The 18,973-nt window shown below is 42.8% G+C and overlaps 1 long non-coding RNA gene and 1 pseudogene across 2 annotated transcripts in view; one reads left to right on the plus strand and one right to left on the minus strand.

Moving 5' to 3' along the window:
- Nid2-ps16 (nidogen 2, pseudogene 15) overlaps window positions 1-18,973 on the plus strand; it is a 1,080,338-nt pseudogene that overhangs the window by 780,651 nt on the left and 280,714 nt on the right.
- Window positions 15,189-18,973, minus strand: part of LOC148006399 (uncharacterized) — a 39,084-nt gene continuing 35,299 nt past the window's right edge. Inside the window, exon 5 of the long non-coding RNA XR_015684150.1 lies at window positions 15,189-16,441. This is a non-coding gene — a long non-coding RNA (uncharacterized LOC148006399). The remainder of the gene's footprint in view (window positions 16,442-18,973) is intronic.

Raw genomic sequence — 18,973 nt, forward strand, 5'->3', positions numbered from 1 at the left:
CTGCCTCTGACCACTTCGTTCCCAGATAAAAGACACCCACAAGCTTCATATTTACATTAAGCCTTAACCAGCACAGGAGGTGGGCAGCCATGGACCCTCTGGCTGTTATGTCTGTTTCCTTGATAATAATCCCACTATATAATTTGCTGTGTTTCATCTGGGCTGCTCTTAACTCCAATTAGCCAACCCACCTGACCCATGGCGGCTTCCTCCTCCCTTCACTTTCTTTATTACTCATGGTTCTTCTTGGATGCCTGAAGTCCTGGGATGCTAAACCCTGCCTGTGCCCAGCAGTTGACTGTTGGAATCCTTATTCACTTATCAGAAATAATTTAGGGACACAAGTTTCCATAGTATCACTTGGGTCTACATGTGGACTCTCTTGTCTCTGGGACAATCAGGCCGTGGAGGCCTGCAGTTAGCATTACAATACAGAGCAACAGACCAAACCTCAAAGCATGGAGGTCAGGGCCATCTGGTAGGAGTCAGGTTTCTGGGTAGGTCCCAGGTAGTGAACTGATTATGTCAGGCTTGGCCACACAAGAACCTTTACCCATTGAGCTATCTTCCTGGCTCATGAAAAACCTTTTACAGGCTAGTTTGGTCCTGTGCCTCTGCATATGTGAGCTTGCATGTGTGCAGGGCAGAGGACAACCTTGGGGTTTACTCTTCAGGTGCCATCCACCAGTTTTTATAAAATGGGAGTTTTCATTTGACTAGGAATATTAATCTGTCTTAATACCCAGCCTGGCTAGCTGGGTAGGGAGGATATGGAGTCCCCCCCCCCCCCCCCAGCAAAGGTCTGTGCCATCAAACCAGGTTTCTTTATTGTTGTTGTTATTTTAATTGGCTTCTTGTGTTTGGACTGAAGTTTATCATCTGAGTTTCTGGCTCCATTGCTTTCCATGTAAGCAGGAGAGGACAGAAGAAAATGTCTGTGATTGATGTGTGTATGTATTATGTGTATGTGATTGATGTGTGTATGTATATGATTGTCCTTGAGTCTAGTATAAAAGTGAACCAGAATGTTGCTTTCTGGCTCAGTCTTGCTTGGTTACACTCAAGGTTTAAGAGGAACTTCTTGAAGGTTTAGTTATACAACAAAGGCTGTATAATTCTCTAAAGTCCCTGACTCTTACATCTGAGATTACTAAGAATTTACTTCCTTTCATTTTTCCCATTTTAGGCAGACTGAATAATGTAGCTGAAGTGTGGAATAAATTATTAATACTAAAATTATTAAGTGTTTTTAAGTTAATTAGGGCACAGGCCAAACTATTGGAAAAGACTGGATCTGGTGCAAATATTAAGAGTTTTCCCTTGTCTGTGATAGCCCAAAGGTAGGCAGCCAATCCACAGAGGGCAGCATTTCTCTGGCTATTCAGGACCATGGGTCACTCTGTCTGCTTAGCCATTCTCTAGGGATTAGGGTTGACACTATTTTTCTTTAATTTAGAGAAATGTCATCAGGCGACTGCTCCTAGCTTGCCAGCTGCAGGGCACCCTAGGGTGGTTCGGTCACTCTCAGCACACTGAGATACAGAGGAGGCAACTTCCTCAAGCAGAGGATCCTGGTGCTCTGTCTCCCAAACAAGCTGCGAACCTGAGGGCGTGGACTTCATGGTCATTTTCTCATGAGAAAGTAACTTTGTTTATAGCTTAATTAGACAGCAGCACCTCTAACACGTCTAAGAGTTGGACTGCTGACAGATTTCTCAGTCTCCAAGGAGGTTTGGGTCACTTTGATCCAAGATGTGCTATTGCTAGAGAAATAGCAGCTGGTGAGAACTAGAAACGGTGGGAAACTTTTATCCTGCTTTGCAGGATAATGCGACACTCAATTGGGACCTCAATGTACCAGACTGTAGCAGTGAATTAATTAAACAACTTTGGCTCCTTAGTACAGTCATAGCACCTGCCCAAGAGTTCTCTGGTTTTGAGAATGAAAGACACATTTCTAATTCTCCTGACAGCTACCATACATCTCTCTTCCACCCAGCATCCAAGGTTTCACACCTTTAAATCTATGTTTTATCTTTGCTGCCCTGTTACCGTCTGGGAAACACCCCACTCCCCCAATAGGATCCTATTCCCTTCTACCTACATCATAGGCTGCTTTCTCTCCTGTAGCTCTTAAATCTGATCCTTCTAACTCTGGATCATGGTGACTCTCTTCATCCTCTCCTCTCTCCCAACCCCATGACCTGTCTTTCTGTCTTTCTGCTCAGCCATTGGCTATGGCAACTCTTTATCATCAGTTGAAGCCCTCAGGGGCACTCAGGTAACTTCTGACCCTGTAAGCCAGCCCCAGTCACATGTTGTCCCTGTGAGAGCTGCCTCGGTCACACTGTCTGTCCGCAGCAGTAAAACCTTAAGTAAGTCAGAAGTTGATACCAAGCCCTGGGTATTACTGATAAGCCTGACCATACTTTTGTTTGGAAGAACGTGAATTTTGGGACTTTGGATTTGGAGAGCCACGAAATGGTTTGAGTGGGGTCCAATGAGCTCTCCTGGCAGGAAGACTTTGTGGCTGTGAGTGAATTTAACTGCATAGACCTGGCCCAGGAGGCTTCAGGGGAGAATAATTTCAGTGTGTGGCCTGGAGATTGTTTTTGTGGTGTTTTGGTGAAGAATGTGGCTGCTTTTTGCCCTTGTCTGAAGAGTCTGCCTGAGGCTAAGGTGAAGACTCAGATTCATTGCAGAGACAAAGGAAGTCTCAGAAAATCCCAGCAGAGACTCTGTTCTCTGGTTAAGTCTCAGGAGGAGAATTTTGGGCAAGTGCAGCGAGATTAGTTTAGAGGCAATATATAATATATTGTTCGGGTATTAAAGGTGCACCCACAAGTGAAATGAAGCCATGTCTGGACCCAGCACAGAGGCCCTAGCAGATGCTGAGCAGATGCCAATGCCCACATATACTCAAGACAGTTAAAAACTATGCCTGTGTGAAATCTTCTATACGCCCATATACAGATGTTCACAGCAGCACAGTTCTTTCATGACAGCCTTCAGTCTGGCAGTCCATCCACTGACAAATAGCAAAGTAAAATGTTTGGTGATATATGGAAAAGGGCTCGGTGATATAAATTATTATAAAATGATGAGGAGAAACTGGGACAAGGGCATGAACATGAGATCACGATGTATACCGACTTTCTAAAAACACATATATTCAAAGACATGAAACTGTGACCAGGACAAATGCCCTGTTCTGATTGAATGCAAAGATTACAAAACTATGATGCTTGCCTGATTGAGGTTACAGGGACCTTGTTGCTATAGCAACTACCTTTACTTGGATGGACCCCATAGAAAAAGAGGAATTACTTCCGTGAGGAAGTTGTGCTCAGTGGTTTGAATAAATCTTGTCCCCACGGAAACTTGCAGTAAAAAGCGTGATGCTTCCGTTCGGTGCCACAAGAGCAGGCTGTGTTGTCTTTTGGATATGTGCCCATTTGCCATTTTGTTTTTCTGCCATTTTAGGGTGCAACGTGAGTCCTTCACCAGATATAGCCACCCATCTTGGTCACCCGGCTCCCAGAAATTGGAGGTAAATAAACATCTTTCCTTTATTAATATTACTATTAATTATTAATTTTTATTATTCTTATATGGAAAGACAATGGTTTGAGAAATGATGAATAAGCTCTGCTGTTAACAGAAGTGTCAGACTTTCAGCAGCTCAGAAACAAAGACGACAATGCACACACACACACAAACACACACACACACACAAACACACACACATACATACACACACACACACACACACACACACACACACACACACACACACGTCAGCCTCGAGTCCTGTGGAGCCACTTGCTGGGAGAGGCAGGGACATGAGGCAGGAGTCTGCCCCTCTCTGATGGCCACCTAGCTTGAGGCTCCCATCGAGTGCCTGACACATCTGGTTGTCAAGGACACAGAGAATCATGGGATGGTGGAGTGATTATGTTGACAACTGCTGGGGATGCTGTGAGTGTCCCAGGCTTCCAGCAAGAAACAGCAAGGGCTTTTAAATATTTTTAAAATGTGCTTTTATTGTCTCAAAAATAGCAAGAGAGGTTCGGTGTTTTTAAAGTCAATAAATAAAGCTACGCCAGGTGGCGCCACCCTTGAACCTAGAGAGCTAAGTCAGAAAGCTTGGGACATCCAGGCAAGCTGGGGCTGTAAAACAAAATCCTGCCGAAAAAAAAAAAGTAATAAGAACAGAAAAAAGTAATAAAAAGGGGGAAAATATTGCTGTAAAATGCTTATAATTACTAAAAAAAGTAATAAAAAGAGGAAAATATTGCTGCAAAAAAAGTATAATTGCTAAATAAGAGCAAACAGAAAAATTACTCCAAAATGTACTATCTGGGCTAACGATCAGGGAATATAGTATTCCTGCAGTTGCAAAATCTCTCACAGCCATGTTCATCCATTTCCTACCACAAAACTGAGACTATTCTCTAGGTAATGCGCTGTAATCTACATCAAAACATCCAATGTTATACATGAAGAGCAGCTCAACAACTTCCCTATGTTCATGTTGCACTCCCTGATCTTTTTGAGCGATTGTGGGTGTCCGATGTGTCTCCTCACCATAGAACAGTATTTCCCCACATTAAAGCCAGAAATATTGTGGAAACGACTCCAAAGAAACCTCTTTGGACCTTCTCTCATCCACACTACGAAAAGAACAAGGCCATTTGCAAAAAATGGCAATAGTGTGAGTCCTGAAAGGTCAAAGGAGGAGGAAGAATGGAGGGTTTGCAAGCCACTCACTTCAAGAAATGCTCGAGGACTTAGGTACACACTCGCAGTGTGTCAACAATGTTGTCTTGAGGAAAAAATACACAACGGATAACATATTACTTGACAAATCCATGCCAGAACGACTGAAGCTACGTGGTAAAGACTAGAGTCGAGGAAGTTTGCTAATTGAGTTTATAATGTATGGAAATTATATGATGCTTCCCCCTTCGCTCCCCATCATGAGCTTGGTTTTTGGTGGAAGGGATGGTGTCTGTGAATGTCACCCATGTTCCCGTGTCCCCTTTGATCTTCTTTTCTGACACCTACAGTGATGGGTGATGGAGGGAGTAACCGTAGCCAACAATTAATTATTCTTTACAAGATGAGCTCCAACGTGAGCTCAATTAAAGAATTTCCGGACACCTCTTCCTTTCTAAAACCAGTACATTTAATGAATTGAAACCCCCGGCCTGTCACTCAGGCTTTCGTTCCCGTGCACGCTTACAGAGGTAACCACTGCCCTTCTCTCCCTGTCTGGAAATACCAATTGTCACCCTTTAAATGCTCCGTGTCCTCCTGACCCCTGGAAGTTTAACTTAGAGGCTTTTACAGCTTTTTCCTTGAGATGACACCATCTGGAAAGGTCTTTCTGGGGACAAACATGACTGCGGGGTATTTTAAGCAACAGAACACTGTTCCCATATGCAAGGCATAGTGCTTGCAAGAACGAAGCAAATGCTCAACTTCAGCCTGGACTCGGAAAGAGGGGTCTTGATGGACTCAAAGCTTGAATTCTTCGGACCCTGCTACAATTTCTCCATCATAACATGAATAATAAACAAAGGGTTTCAAACACCACAACATTCCAACATCTTGTCAAAAGTGATTATGTGAAAGGTCACAACTGTGGCATGTGACACCTATGGGTTCCAACAGGAACGTACTTCACCACACAAGACTCAGACACCTCACCCCATCCAAGCTTAAGATCCCATCTGACAGATGTGTGAAGAAAGGTTTCAGCCATGAACAGCTGTGGAAACTGCAAACATGAGGCTTGGGAAGGACATGACTGTTCAAGGGGCAGCATGCAGAAGAGATTTTATGATAATCTCTCCCTGGTTGTGTTAAGGGCTATTGAAATCTACACATGTGATAAAATTTCATACACACACACACAGAGACAAAGACACACATACACACACAGGCACACATGCACACACAGGCACACATACACATAGATGCACACACAGGCACAAACACACACAGGCACACAGACATACACACACACACATAGGCACACACACACAGACATAGACACACACAGACACACACAGACATAGACACACACACACTCACACACACACGCACACACACACACAAAATGAGATCTAACATAATTTCCAAAATGTCAATAGGTGACTTTATTTCACAGATAACAACTTCAATAGGTGACTTTATTTCACAGATAACAACTTCCGATTTAGAACAACCAGCTCTATGGTCCTACAATGGAGGCTCCTTGGGTGAAGCTGGATGAAGATTCCGTAGTTTTCCTGAACCAGTGCTACATTATTTTTCTAATATTAAGGGCTTTTTTTTCCAGTTGGTTGTTTTTGTTTTGTGTTTTGTTTTGTGTGTCAGACTGGATTGAAACCTCTAGACAGTCTGATCCTGTGGTTTAATTTTCCTACACATTTGAACACAGTTAAACCTCAGGGATTGCTACCTTGAAATTCTGTTGCAAAGTAGCAAAGCTCCCATGATCTTTAAGGTAAGAATGGATTCTATCAGCTGATAAACAGGACCCGGGGCTCGGACCCAGCAAGGGACGATGTGGGACTTTTTGTCTTTCTTTTTTTTTTTTTAATTTTTCATTAGATAATTTTTTTTTAAAGATTTTATTTATTTTATCTATGTGAGTACACTGTAGCTGTCTTCAGATACACCAGAAGAGGGCATCAAATCTCTTTACAGATGGTTGTCAGCCACCATGTGGTTGCTGGGAATTGAACTCATGACCTCTGGAAGAGCAGTCAGGTGCTCTTAACCACTGAGCCATCTCTCCAGCCCCCGATAATATTTTTATAAATTGCTTTTTGTATTAATTTTTCTTTTTTTAAATTTTTTATTAGATATATTTCTTTACTTACATTTCAGATATTATTCAGCTTCCCGCCTTCCTGTCCATCAGCGCCCATTCCCTCTCCTTCCCCTCCCCCAACTTCTTGTCTTTTTAATTGAAAATAGTATCTTCGATCACACGCTACACCCCAAGGACAGTTTCCACTTCCTGGGATGCAATAGGAGGGAAGTGTGAATCTTCCTGGGAAGGGGAACTGGAATCCAAAGGACTTTTGTAAACATCTGATTTGCTAGGGGCTTCTTTAAAATGTGTGCCATGTTAAGTTTGAACCCTCGCACTGCATGGAAAACTGGCTTATGAGGTGCACCTAGGTAGTGGGGACACCAGCTCAGGCTTAAAGAGCAACAGAGCAAATGGGTAGCATCCCAGGATGGCTCACAAATGAGCCCCCACCCACAAGAATGAGAGCCCACTGCACATGACAGGTGCACATGTCGAAGCCTGATTTGCCAGAGGCTGAGAGTGACATGTTTACCTGGTGGCCGGATGGTTAGCATTTTAAGGAGAATCCATGTGTTGCCAAACAAAGCAACATTCCTACATTTATTCTTGTCAGGTTTGTATCCCCCGCCTCCCAAGATATCTTCGAGATCCTTGTCTGACCAACCTACAGAAAAACCACATATTTCAGTGGCCAAAAGAAAAAAAATCTCAGCAGCAAACATTTGGATTATTCAAAGTTGTCCATGACACGTGAGTGTTCTTCATGGAACTGAGAGTGTGGTTCAGTGACACAGCAGATGTCTCAGAACCACACCTTGTGCTCATACTAAGGATCGATGGGGAGGGGGAGAAAGAGAAGGAAGGGAAGGAGGTTGAGGGAAATGAACAAGGAAGAAAGGGGGTAGGCAAAATTTCAACCGGCCCCTCAGACAGCTCATTGCCGACGTATATGTTCTGTAGAACGGCCAATCATCTTGAGTGTTTGTGTGACCACAGAGAGAAGAAATACAATCCTATAATTAAGTTCAGATGAGACGCCATCCCCCTGCCTCGATGGCAGCTCTCTGAGGCTCTGACTCTATAGAAGACTCTGCTTCTTAACTGAACCAAGGAGATTAATGCCTTTCTGCAAAAATAAGTCTCAACTTTCTCACGATCTGCAACACAATCACAGATGACTAATACAAGAAGCAGAATCATTATTAACCATAGTTCAGTGATTAAGTGCACATCTTCCTGAATGTCCTATGCTCTGTGTGCAAAGTGTGCTTAAAGCCGTCCCGCTCTATTCCAGAGGACAGAGGGGTGATTTGATAAGCCCCTGGCGTCACTGTTCCTTTTCGTACTTGACTTTGTCTGCTTTGTGTCATGAGACCACTTTTGCCAGGCAGAATGAATGTCATACCAACTGGATGACTTGGGAAGCATTTCTTAAAACTGAATGAAATGAATCCATCAGTCCAGGACAGCCACTGATGGTGCTTGTCGACAAGATTTCGGGTGAAGCCTTTGTAAGCTACCGTGAGTCTTTTCCAGTGGTATGGGTGGTGTTAGCAGCAAGTTAGATTTTTTTTTTTTATTATAGCAGGCAGCATTACACTGAACTTTTATAAACCATACGAGAACAAGGTTTTCCAAAGACTAACCTGCAATGCTAGAAAACTACAAATGGGCACAAGTCCATTGAACGGGTGTTGTAGTTCAAACGTGAAATGTCCCTATAGGCTCATGTGCTGGGACTCTTGAGGCCTGCTTTTGGAAATACATCACTGGAAGGTGACATCTGGGTTTTACTAGCCCACTTCCTGTCTCTGTCTCTCTGCTTCCTGTGTGTGGATACAACTCGAGCAGCAGAGTGATATCAGGGCCTCATCACTTCTAAAATGATAAACTGAAAGAATCTTTCCTCTTCTCTTTGCTTGCTAGGTACTTGGTCAGGGAAACCAGAACAGTAATGAGAGGAGAACTATGTGAGGAAAGGTACTAAACACTTTTTAAAATGTCTTATTCATTTATATGTCTGTTTTAAACCCTTTTGAATTTAATTGTATTTAAGTGTGTGTGTGTGTGTGTGTGTGTGTGTGTAGGTCAGAGGACAGCTTTCAAGCTGCATATCTCAATATGAGAATCCAGGTATCTCCTAGCAAGATTGACATTCTAGAAATTTCTAAGAAGTATATAATAATGCCACTCTCTGACAAATTGTTTTTCTCTCGACACAGATTCATACAATGTGCTATTTATGTTAATATGTATTGGTTTAGTATTATCATTTTATACGAACAATACTGAATTTTTAAAAAAAATTAAATATATAGATGATAAACAGAGGTAGATATGACACACACAGACAATAGTTATTGAGATTCCCAGTAATTCGGAGAATCCCAAGACCAAAATATATCACTACTACTGTTGTGGGATTCTCCTACAGCTCAACATGGCCCAGATCTGGCCCAGATCTACAGTACTCTGGACGTCTCAGAACGCCATTGCAGGTATAAGACAAACCATACCAGGAACTATAGCACTGGCCTGTAATGTTGAGTATCTAGAACTTACCTCCTCCTTCTCCTGTACTTGGCTTTTTGGGGCCATCCAGATCATTCTGATCATCCAAGGCATCTTCCAAGTCAAACCCATCAAGTTGTGGGGACCACAGAACAAAAGAGATAATCGCTGCTGTACTGGGTAATTTTTTTTTCCGGAGCTGGGGACCAAACCCAGGGCCTTGGGCTTGCTAGGCAAGCGCTCTACCACTAAGCTAAATCCCCAACTCCTACTGGGTAGTTTTTATGTCGGCATGAGCTAGAGCCATCTACAAAGAGGGAACCGTGTTTAGGAAAAGGCCTCCATAAGCTCAGGCTGTTAGGCATTTTCTCAGTGATCGATCAGTGGGGAAGGACACGGTACACCGTGGAAGGTACCATCCCTACACTGGTGGTCATAAGCCAAATAAAATAAACCCTTTCTTTTCTATGTTGGTTTTGATCATGGTGTTTAATTATCACCGTAGAAACACAAACTAGGATACCCACTGAAACAGGTAGCTTATGTGGAAAATCCTTCCTTCCTTTTTTCCTCTGAGAGCTTGTCTTACCCATAGGATTTGACGGTGCTCTAGTTGTTCCTGGCCGTCTCGTTGTAGTGGTGATGTGGTCCCCTCTCTGACAGTAGGAGGGAAAACAGCAAAAAAAAATAATAAAATGCATACCTACATCATAGTTTAAGGAAGTCACACCATGAATAGACCATCGTTCTTACTTTTTAAAGCTCCTATACAACCTCATGACTACCCGGAAAAAGATGGCAAAGAGATGGAACAGGTTTAAGTGAGGGAGAGTCTAACCATTCTTCATAGGTTGGGGACCGAGAGACCCACATCTCACCACTTGACCAGAGCTAAAACATGAGCTGCTGCACACATGGAGAGGGAATTCTAGACGATCCCCGAGACCTTTGAGCTACGGTTTCCTCCACTGTTAGTGCAAGAACTGAACAGCAGATTGCGATGCCCAGAGATGAATGAGCTGGTGTTGTCTGTAATGTGCAGAGAACTGTTTTATAAGCTAGCATTTATGTGATGTACAGAGAACTGCTTTACAAACTGAAAGTGGTTAAAGAAGCAAATTTGACCATCATGCTATACCATACATTAAAATCAACTAAAAGTGGATCAAAGATCTAAAAAGCTAGTTTCTAAACACTCAGCAGAAAACATTTTGGAAAAAATATATATCCGGTTCCTGTCAGCCTGCACTTCTTTGCTTCATCCATCTTATCTAGTTTGGTGGCTGTATTTGTATGGGCCACATGTGGAGCCACATGTAGGCTCTGAATGGCCGTTCCTTCAGACTCTGCTCTAAACCTTGCCTTCCTACCCCCTTCTAAGGGTACTTTTGTTCCCCTTTTAAAGAAGGAGTGGAGCATCCGCATTTTGGTCATCCTTCTCGAGTTTCATGTGATCTATGGCGATGCACTCTTTTAATCACAGCACCCCGAGGAACAGAGGCAAGAGGATCTCTGAACTTGAAAACAGCCTGGTCCACAGAGTGAGTTCCAGGACAGCCAAGAGAAACCCTGCATTAAAGAAACAACAACAAAAACAAAAAGAGAAAGAAATGAAAAGAAAAAACAACAAGGATTTCCAAACAACTCACTTGCACCGTCACAGAACAACAAACAAATGGGTGTTGTAGTCAAACGTGAAATGACCCTACAGGCCAATTGTTGGGAATACGTCACTGGAAGGTGACATGTAAGGTTTACTATCCACTTCCTGTCTCTGTCTCTGTGCTTCCTGCGTGTCACTCCAACGTGAGCAGTGGGGTCACATGGGGCCCAGGTTAAGAGTAAAGGAGAACTACTGTGGCATTTTGTAAGTGATGGATTGGATACTGCCTTGTCATCACTATTACATGTTGATGCTACTGAACTCATTTCAGCAGTGTCTCAGAAAGCAAAGTATTTAAAGCAGAGGTAAGGGAAATTACTATAAACATAAAGTAAACCTAAAGGTATAAAACCAAGAAGATCCAAATAAAGACACACACCAGAAAACACACCACACTGGCAACATCAGCTCCCACACTCTCTATGTTCAGTGAAAGCCTATAGAAGTCCCACTGATTGTTTCTTTCCAGAAATAGTCAAATTTGATCTAAACTTTTTGGGGAAGGCAGAACCTGAGATTGTCTTTTTTAAACCTTAAAAAGAATAAAGTGGGATGAATCACTCTACCTAATATTTCATAGTTAACATTTATCAAAGATGTGGCAGACAGATAGATACAGACAACAGAACAGAATGAAGAGGTCAAAAGACCTCAGATCTGCTCAAGAGGTTTTTGTTATACATATGCAAAGCAACTCAAGGGAGAAAGAAATCTTTTCAGCAAAAGGTGCTGGAATAATTAAACTTCCAAAACAAAAAGCAATGGGTTTCATTTTATATAAAACTAACTGCAAATTGATAGGTTCTATTTGCTTAAATATTAAACCATTAAATTTTCAAAAGGAAGTGTTTCAGAATTGAGTGCTTAGTAAAGAGTTCAGATATTCGCAACAGAAACACGGCCCATAAGAGGAAAAGTTGTTACGAAGCTGGAAAGAGCAGGCCACCTGGTGCATGGCCACGATCCAGGAAGCTGAGGTGGGAGGACCTGGCATTTGAGATCCAGCTAGGACTGCTTGCCAAGATAGTAAGATTCAGTCTCAAAAGAGGGAGGAAGAGGAAGAAGTGGCATAGGAATAGGATCTGTAGAAAGGAGGGAGGACAAAGAATTCTAGACAAGAAAACCATCAGGAAGCTTTAATGGAGCTAAGGTTCTTGTGGGCTGGTGGCGTAGCTCAGAAGCAAGCATGCATTTACTTAGAGGTCCTAGGTTTTTCCTCAGAACAAATGGGGAAAAACAAGGGGGAGGAGAGGAAAGAAAGGAAATCTGGAGTTGGCTTTTTGAGAAAAGAAAACAAGATTGAAAACTTGTTCTAATGACTCAAAATTATAAATGGGAGAGGAGGCATTGCAACTAAATAGGTACAAAGGAAACTACAATGGACAATGTATTCCTACAAATCAGACACGCTAGAGGAAATGGATAGAGTTCTAGAAGCACACAAACTATTAAGGTGATTATGAAAAATCAAAATATAAATGGATGGATGATAATTAGAATAATTAACATCCTCCAAACAAAGAAATATCCAGGTAAGAGAAGGTTATAAAAATGAATTCAAAGAAAAGTTAAAGCTAATCCTTCTCAAATCCTTGCAGTTCTGAAGAGGAGGAAAGAATTCCAAATTCACTTCATGAGAACAGCATGACCCTCACGCGAAGCCAGAGGAGAATGCCAAAAACAAGCAAAACTACATGAATAGAGGCAAAAATCAAGGAAACATTACATTAGCAATGAAAATGAACAGCATATTTAAAAGATTGCACCCTATAATCAAAACTGGATTTATGCCCGGGACACAGGATTGCTCAACATAAATTAAATCATTAAACATTACAAGTATGAAGCATAAAAACCATGTGATCATGTCAGTAGGTATAGAAAGAGAAATTGACAAAATTTAACATCTTTTTGATGATAATTCCACATATCAGCCATAGAAGCTGGAGTGGTTAGCGCGAGTTGTCAACTCAATGAGTTCTAGAACCTCCTGAGAGAGAGGCCTCCAGCAATATGGTAGGAGATCATCTTGACTCGGTAAACTGTGTTGAAAAGAAGCACCTACGGCAGATGACATGGTTCTTCGGTCTGAGATCCTAGCCTGTACACAGGTGATGGAGTGAGCTGAGTGTATGCCATCATCACTCAAACTGGGCAAAAATAACTCTCCCTTAAGCGGCTTCCATCCTGGCGCTTTCTTACAGCAACTAGAAAAGTAACGAAGATGAAAGCGATGTCACCCAACGGAATGAAGACGACACAGGATGAGGCACCAGGGTACATAGTCAAGGGGGAAACACTGAAAGATTTCCTTCTAACCTGAGGAACAAGACAACCGTGTCCAATCTACCAATTCTATTCAATGCAGTCAAGCAGTACTAGCAAGAATGAGGAAAGGATACTGAAAACGGTCTGTAGGTGACAGGACTGTATGCACAGAAGATCCACGAGAATCAAGTGTGGTGGTGACCACCTATGAACCCAGAATCTGATAGGCAGACTCAGGAGGAAGAGGACTTGGAGGGCAGCCTGAATTATATAACAAATTTCAAATGAGCCTGGGCCACAGATACGGAAAAATAGACAAACTGAAAGAGGAAACACTGGCATATCCATGGTTTTGAAGATGAACGAAGTAGTCATAAGCCAAAGAATGTATATGGCAAAAGGAGAGAAATAACTCCCCCGCAGAGCCTCCAAGAGGAATGCTGCCACACAGGCACTAGTGCTTTGCGCCACTGAACTATCCCTGCAGCCTCCCTTGATCATATCTGCTGCCAGTAACGAAACTTGGAATTTAAGACAGTTTTCTGAAAAGTTGCTGGTGGCTGTGATATGAGCAGCTTTTCAATATCTAGGTGGTTTTATAAATCATTGTTTTACTCATCATTTATTTGCTTATTTGTTTTTGGACAAGAGATCTTGCTGTTGTAACCCTGAGTACCCTGGAACTTGCAATACAGAACAGGATTATCCTCAAACTTTTGGCATTCTCCCCACCTCTGCCTCCACAGTGCTGGGATTACAGGTGGTGCCCCCCTGTATGACTTACTGAACGCTTTGTTCAATGAGATAGGTGGCAACAGGAATCGGGGTGATTCTGTAATATATTACATTGTGTATTGGTTGGGGTATCAGTGTTTCCAAGTGACCAGTGCACAACGCTAGCAAACTGTGAATGATCCATTCAAAGAATAGGAGAGTCCACTGGAAGAGCTGGAGGAAGGACTGAAGAGGTCACGGACTCCAAAGGACCATGAACAGAGTCAACTATCCTGGACCCTTGGAGCTCTCAGGGTCTGAACCGCCAACCAGGGAGCATGCACATCTGGCCCTACGTCCCCACACATGTGTAGCAGATATGCAGCTTGGTCACGTTGGCTCCAAACAACTGGAGCAGGGGCTGTCCCTAAAGCTGTTGCCTGCCTGTGAATCCTGTTTCCCTGGCTGGGCTACCTTACTAGCCTCAGTGGAAGAGAATGAATCCAGCCCCAAAGAGGCTAGATGTGCCAGCTAGGTGTGGGGGGTGGGGAGTGGGGATGGATACCCTGGGGGCTCCACCCTCTCTGAGGAGAAGGGGCGAGATAGAGGGAGAGATTGTGTAAGGGAGCAGGGAAACTGGCAGCAATTTGGACAAAAAGGGAGTAAATAAATAAATAAGAAAATACTAAAGAAAAAAAGCACATTGAGTTCTTTGCCCTTTTCTCCTACATATTTGCATGACTCTGGATTTTCTCCGCATGTTGTACTGAACCTCAGGAACTTATAATTGCTCAGTCCAGATGCAGATATTAAAAATCCAGGAGGAGTGGTAACACACATCTGTAGTCCCAGCATAGGGGTCGGGGGGTGGGGAGGTAGAGGCAGGTAGACAGATCTCTGTGAATTTGAGGCCAGTCTGGTCTGTCTAGTAAAGTGTGGTCTACAAAGTGATTCCTAGGTCTGTCTCACAGTAACACACACACACACACACACACACACACACACGAACATACACACACAGACATGCATGCAATCACACACACACACACACACACACACACACACACACACACAGAATCCAGACGCATTCTATTGAAGCCAGACATTACAGAAAACTATAAAATAATGTCATTCATTACTCTAAATTATGTTTTCACCTTATAAGCACAGTTATTTCTCATAAAAACCCACCACATATGTAAATGCATATGGCTTTTTATTTTCCTCAGATTAATATCAGTTTTTAGTTCTAAGTTCTCAGATGAGAAGTATTTATAGATGTGACCCACATACACAAACTCTCCCGAGATCTTCAAAAACTTAGAGAATTTCAAGAAAACGTCTGAATATCTTCGTTGAAGACTTCTCCTTAGGCCTCAGGTTGCCCAACTCTGCTCGACTATGAATGGCTCATGTTTAACCTGGGAGCTATGGGGATAGGCTGGGGCTTAAGTCAAGTTCAGCTCACCCCTTCTGACTCCTGTACCTGGATTCTGGCAGCCATCGTCACCCAAAGCAATAGGGAAGTGGAAACGCATGGCTTTCACGTAAGGCACAGTGACCAACCAGATGGGATTCTGTTGAATTAAATCTAACATTCACATGGGTGCCTTTGCTAACTTTTCATATGTGCAGCTAAAAATTCTACACGGCTCCTTTTGACCCTGTCCCAGATGGAGTCCTAACGAGTCCCTCCTTGTGTCCCTTCTCAGGTGAGTCTGGCCTCCTCACTTCCCACACCTCATTATCTGCTGGATTTGATGGGGCTCTGATTGTTCCTGTCCTTCTAGTTATGGTGCTAAAGTGGCTCTCTGAAGGGGGAAGGGAGGACGAAAGGAAGCAGATTGTAAAACACAGTGGCTGCTTTATGGTTAACGGAAGTCACATCGTGAGAATGGTCTCGATATAGGTCCCCGAGGCCATTGTGGGGATCACACTGAAGAATCATAAAAAGTCATGGGTTCTGAAGCTAGAAATGCACATCAGTGGCCAAGAGTCACTGTTGCTCTAGTACCGGACCCAAGTCAAAGCCGGCCTTGTCGGCACAGAGAATTTCAGGACAACTCGGGCTAAATCAAGAGACCCTGTCTCAAAACAAAACAGTGAGAGGAATGAAACGGGTCAGAGTTCTCTTTTTGTACAGCAGAAAAAAGGCGAAGGCAGATGCATGTTCTCTTGTGGTTTCAACATAATGAAAATTGTGAAATTTTCTAAATGAAAAAGGAAGATGACACACGTATGACGAGACGACACAAGCCTTGCACAACAGAACAAACAGGTAGATGGAGGCACAGCTAGTCTCATATGCGTGTACTTTTCTGAAGGCAAGATTGTCAGTGTGGTGCATGGCCGACCACTTGTGTTTGCTTGGTGGACTTGTTGGTTTGAGTCACGCTTTACTGAGGAAGTTTCTTTCAGTGCATCCTCCAGATTAAAATCATCGAAGTCTCCATATCCTGCAAAGAAGAAGACAATTTTAAGTTAGTTTTTAGGTAGTTTTAATTTTTAGGTAGTTTTTAAAATGAAGGAAGGAGATTCAAGACTTGTGTGTGAGCTGGATGATGGCTTAGGGGCAGCTAATTTGAAAGAGGAAACCTTTCCTCAGCAAAGGCAAAGAGTGATACTCTGCACCTACATAGGCAAGAAATAAATATATTTTTTATTTATTTAATATGTTATTAATATGATACACACACACAAACACACACACACATAAAATCAATGAGTGTGCAAGAATCCTTGGAGATCAGAAGAGGGCATCGGACCCCCTAAAACTGGACTTAGAGGCATCTGCGAGTTATCGTGTGGATGCTGGGAAATGAATCCAGGTCCTCTCGAGAGCCTCTCTACTCTCAGAAACTGGGAGTCAGCAGACGTTCTACTACAGGCGCAAGGCGAGCCTGGTATGCACAGCGATTTCAAGTACAGCTTGGTGTACGTGTCAAGTCCTAGGCCAGCCAGGGCTACACGCTGAAACCCTACCTCAAAGAAGAGGAGGAAGGTATATCATGAAGGAGGCCTCTTGAAGATAGAAATGGACTGGAGTGAAGCAGCTCTAAACAAGGCAGGGCAAGGATTTTAGTTTCAGTCTAACTACAACCTACCCTGTGACTCTTTACTGCACACCATTTTCTTTAAGGACTTTTGTCCCTTCCAACAACTCAAAGTATGGTCCTCCATAAAGTCAGTCACTGCTAATCCCTTCCTAGAGTGAGAAGGTAGACTTGTAGGGCACATAAAACTTAACAAAATGCCTCTGGTTCCTCGGGCTACCTGTAAATTGTTCAGAGCGCTCTATGTCTACAGCTTTGGTGAGCCATCACCCATGCTGGGGTGGAACTTCAAAACCAAACTTTGTAGATGTATGTGCAGGTGTGTTTGTGTGTGTGTATGTTTCTATGTTTAGATTCACACACACCTTTGTGGGTATTTGAAGGCCCTTCTTTTTTTGAGACAGAATCTTTCATACATACACAGAACATAGCAATTAAGTCAAGTCAGCTTGCTACTCAGTGCCAAGGATCTGCTCTCCCCCTTTCACCAACAATGAGAGCACAAGTGTGTGCCACTAGCATTGGCTTGTCACGTGGGTGTTGGTATTGAGCTCAGACTCCTGTGCTTATGCAGCAATCACTTTACGGACTGAACCCTCTCCCCAGCCTCTGTGGTGAGCTTTTGGTGATGCAGCTGCCTTTCAGTCACACAGTTTCTTCTCAGTAACTAAGCCTCAATAAGTTAATTGATTTACCAAGCTAAAGGACACACCAAAGTGGATGAAAGCCTGTGAAGCCTCAACTCTACACAAAGAACTACATGCAACTAAGAAATGCTGAGACTTTGATAGTCTTTCCCGGGGAAGAGCAGGTCAATTTTTACCCAATACCAAGTAGTCAGTACTGAAAATATAAACATACAAGCAACATTAGACAGGTTGAATAGGTTATATTTATGTATGTAGGAAAATCTATACATAGTTGCATGTAAGAACAATTAATGAAAAAGGAGGTTGTGGACTTAAAAGAGAACAAGCAAGAGTAGATGGGAGTCATTTTAACATTTTATTTTATTTTATTTTCATCCTGTGTATGTGTGAATGCCCAAGGCAACCAGAGGCATCAGAGCCTGTGAGCTAGAAGTCCAGGCAGTTGTGAGCCATCTGCCAAGGGTACTAGGCACCAAACTCAGTTCTTCTGGAAGAGTAAAATACACTTCCAAATACTGAGCCATCTCTCCAGCCCACATGGAAGGGTTTGGTGGGAGGAGAAGTGGAGGGAATGGAGAAATGTTGGGATTATGTTATAATTTCAAAAGTAAAAGTGATAATTTTTAAAACACACTTAAAGCATCATGTCCCTCCCCCCCCCCCAACCAGAGAATCATTATGTCCTGGCTATCACCCCACATCCCTGTGGGATCACTGGGTAGATGAGTTCTAACATTTCTGCACAAAGAATGCCCAAGAGGACTGAGGCAAGACACCTGTGGTAGAGCCGCTGAGACACAACCCCACTGTACACTCAACATGTTTGTCACACTTAGACCTGTGTTGTGAGTAACATAGATATTACCAAATGAGACACATGCAAAAACATGAATACCAGACCTGTGCAAAAATAGCAGAACCCAGGCTACAAAAGAAGAAGACTGCATGCACAGTCCACTTAGCTTACTGTGTGCTCATTAACCACCACTTAGTGGAAGGAAAAAATACTTAGGCCCCTGCAATGGGTCTGAGTCATTTCAGCTGACCCCGCACTTAACACACATATTGTGGAATTTTCATTTCTGGTTTTCATAAGATCTTACACTGTTTTTAAAACCATATATGGAAGTTGTCTAGATATGATCTTTTCTGAGAATCTATTGTGGTTTTATGTAAAATAAAAACAGTGTGACATCATGACACAATGCTAATGATATAATGTTCAATTTCCTGTAATGCATGCAATCCCTCAGGGGTGTTCTCATTTCGAGTGTCAGGGCATACA

The sequence above is a fragment of the Rattus norvegicus genome, chromosome 3, assembly GCF_021556685.1.
Source record: "Rattus norvegicus strain SHRSP/BbbUtx chromosome 3, alternate assembly SHRSP_T2T, whole genome shotgun sequence".
Classification (NCBI taxonomy): Eukaryota; Metazoa; Chordata; class Mammalia; order Rodentia; family Muridae; genus Rattus; species Rattus norvegicus.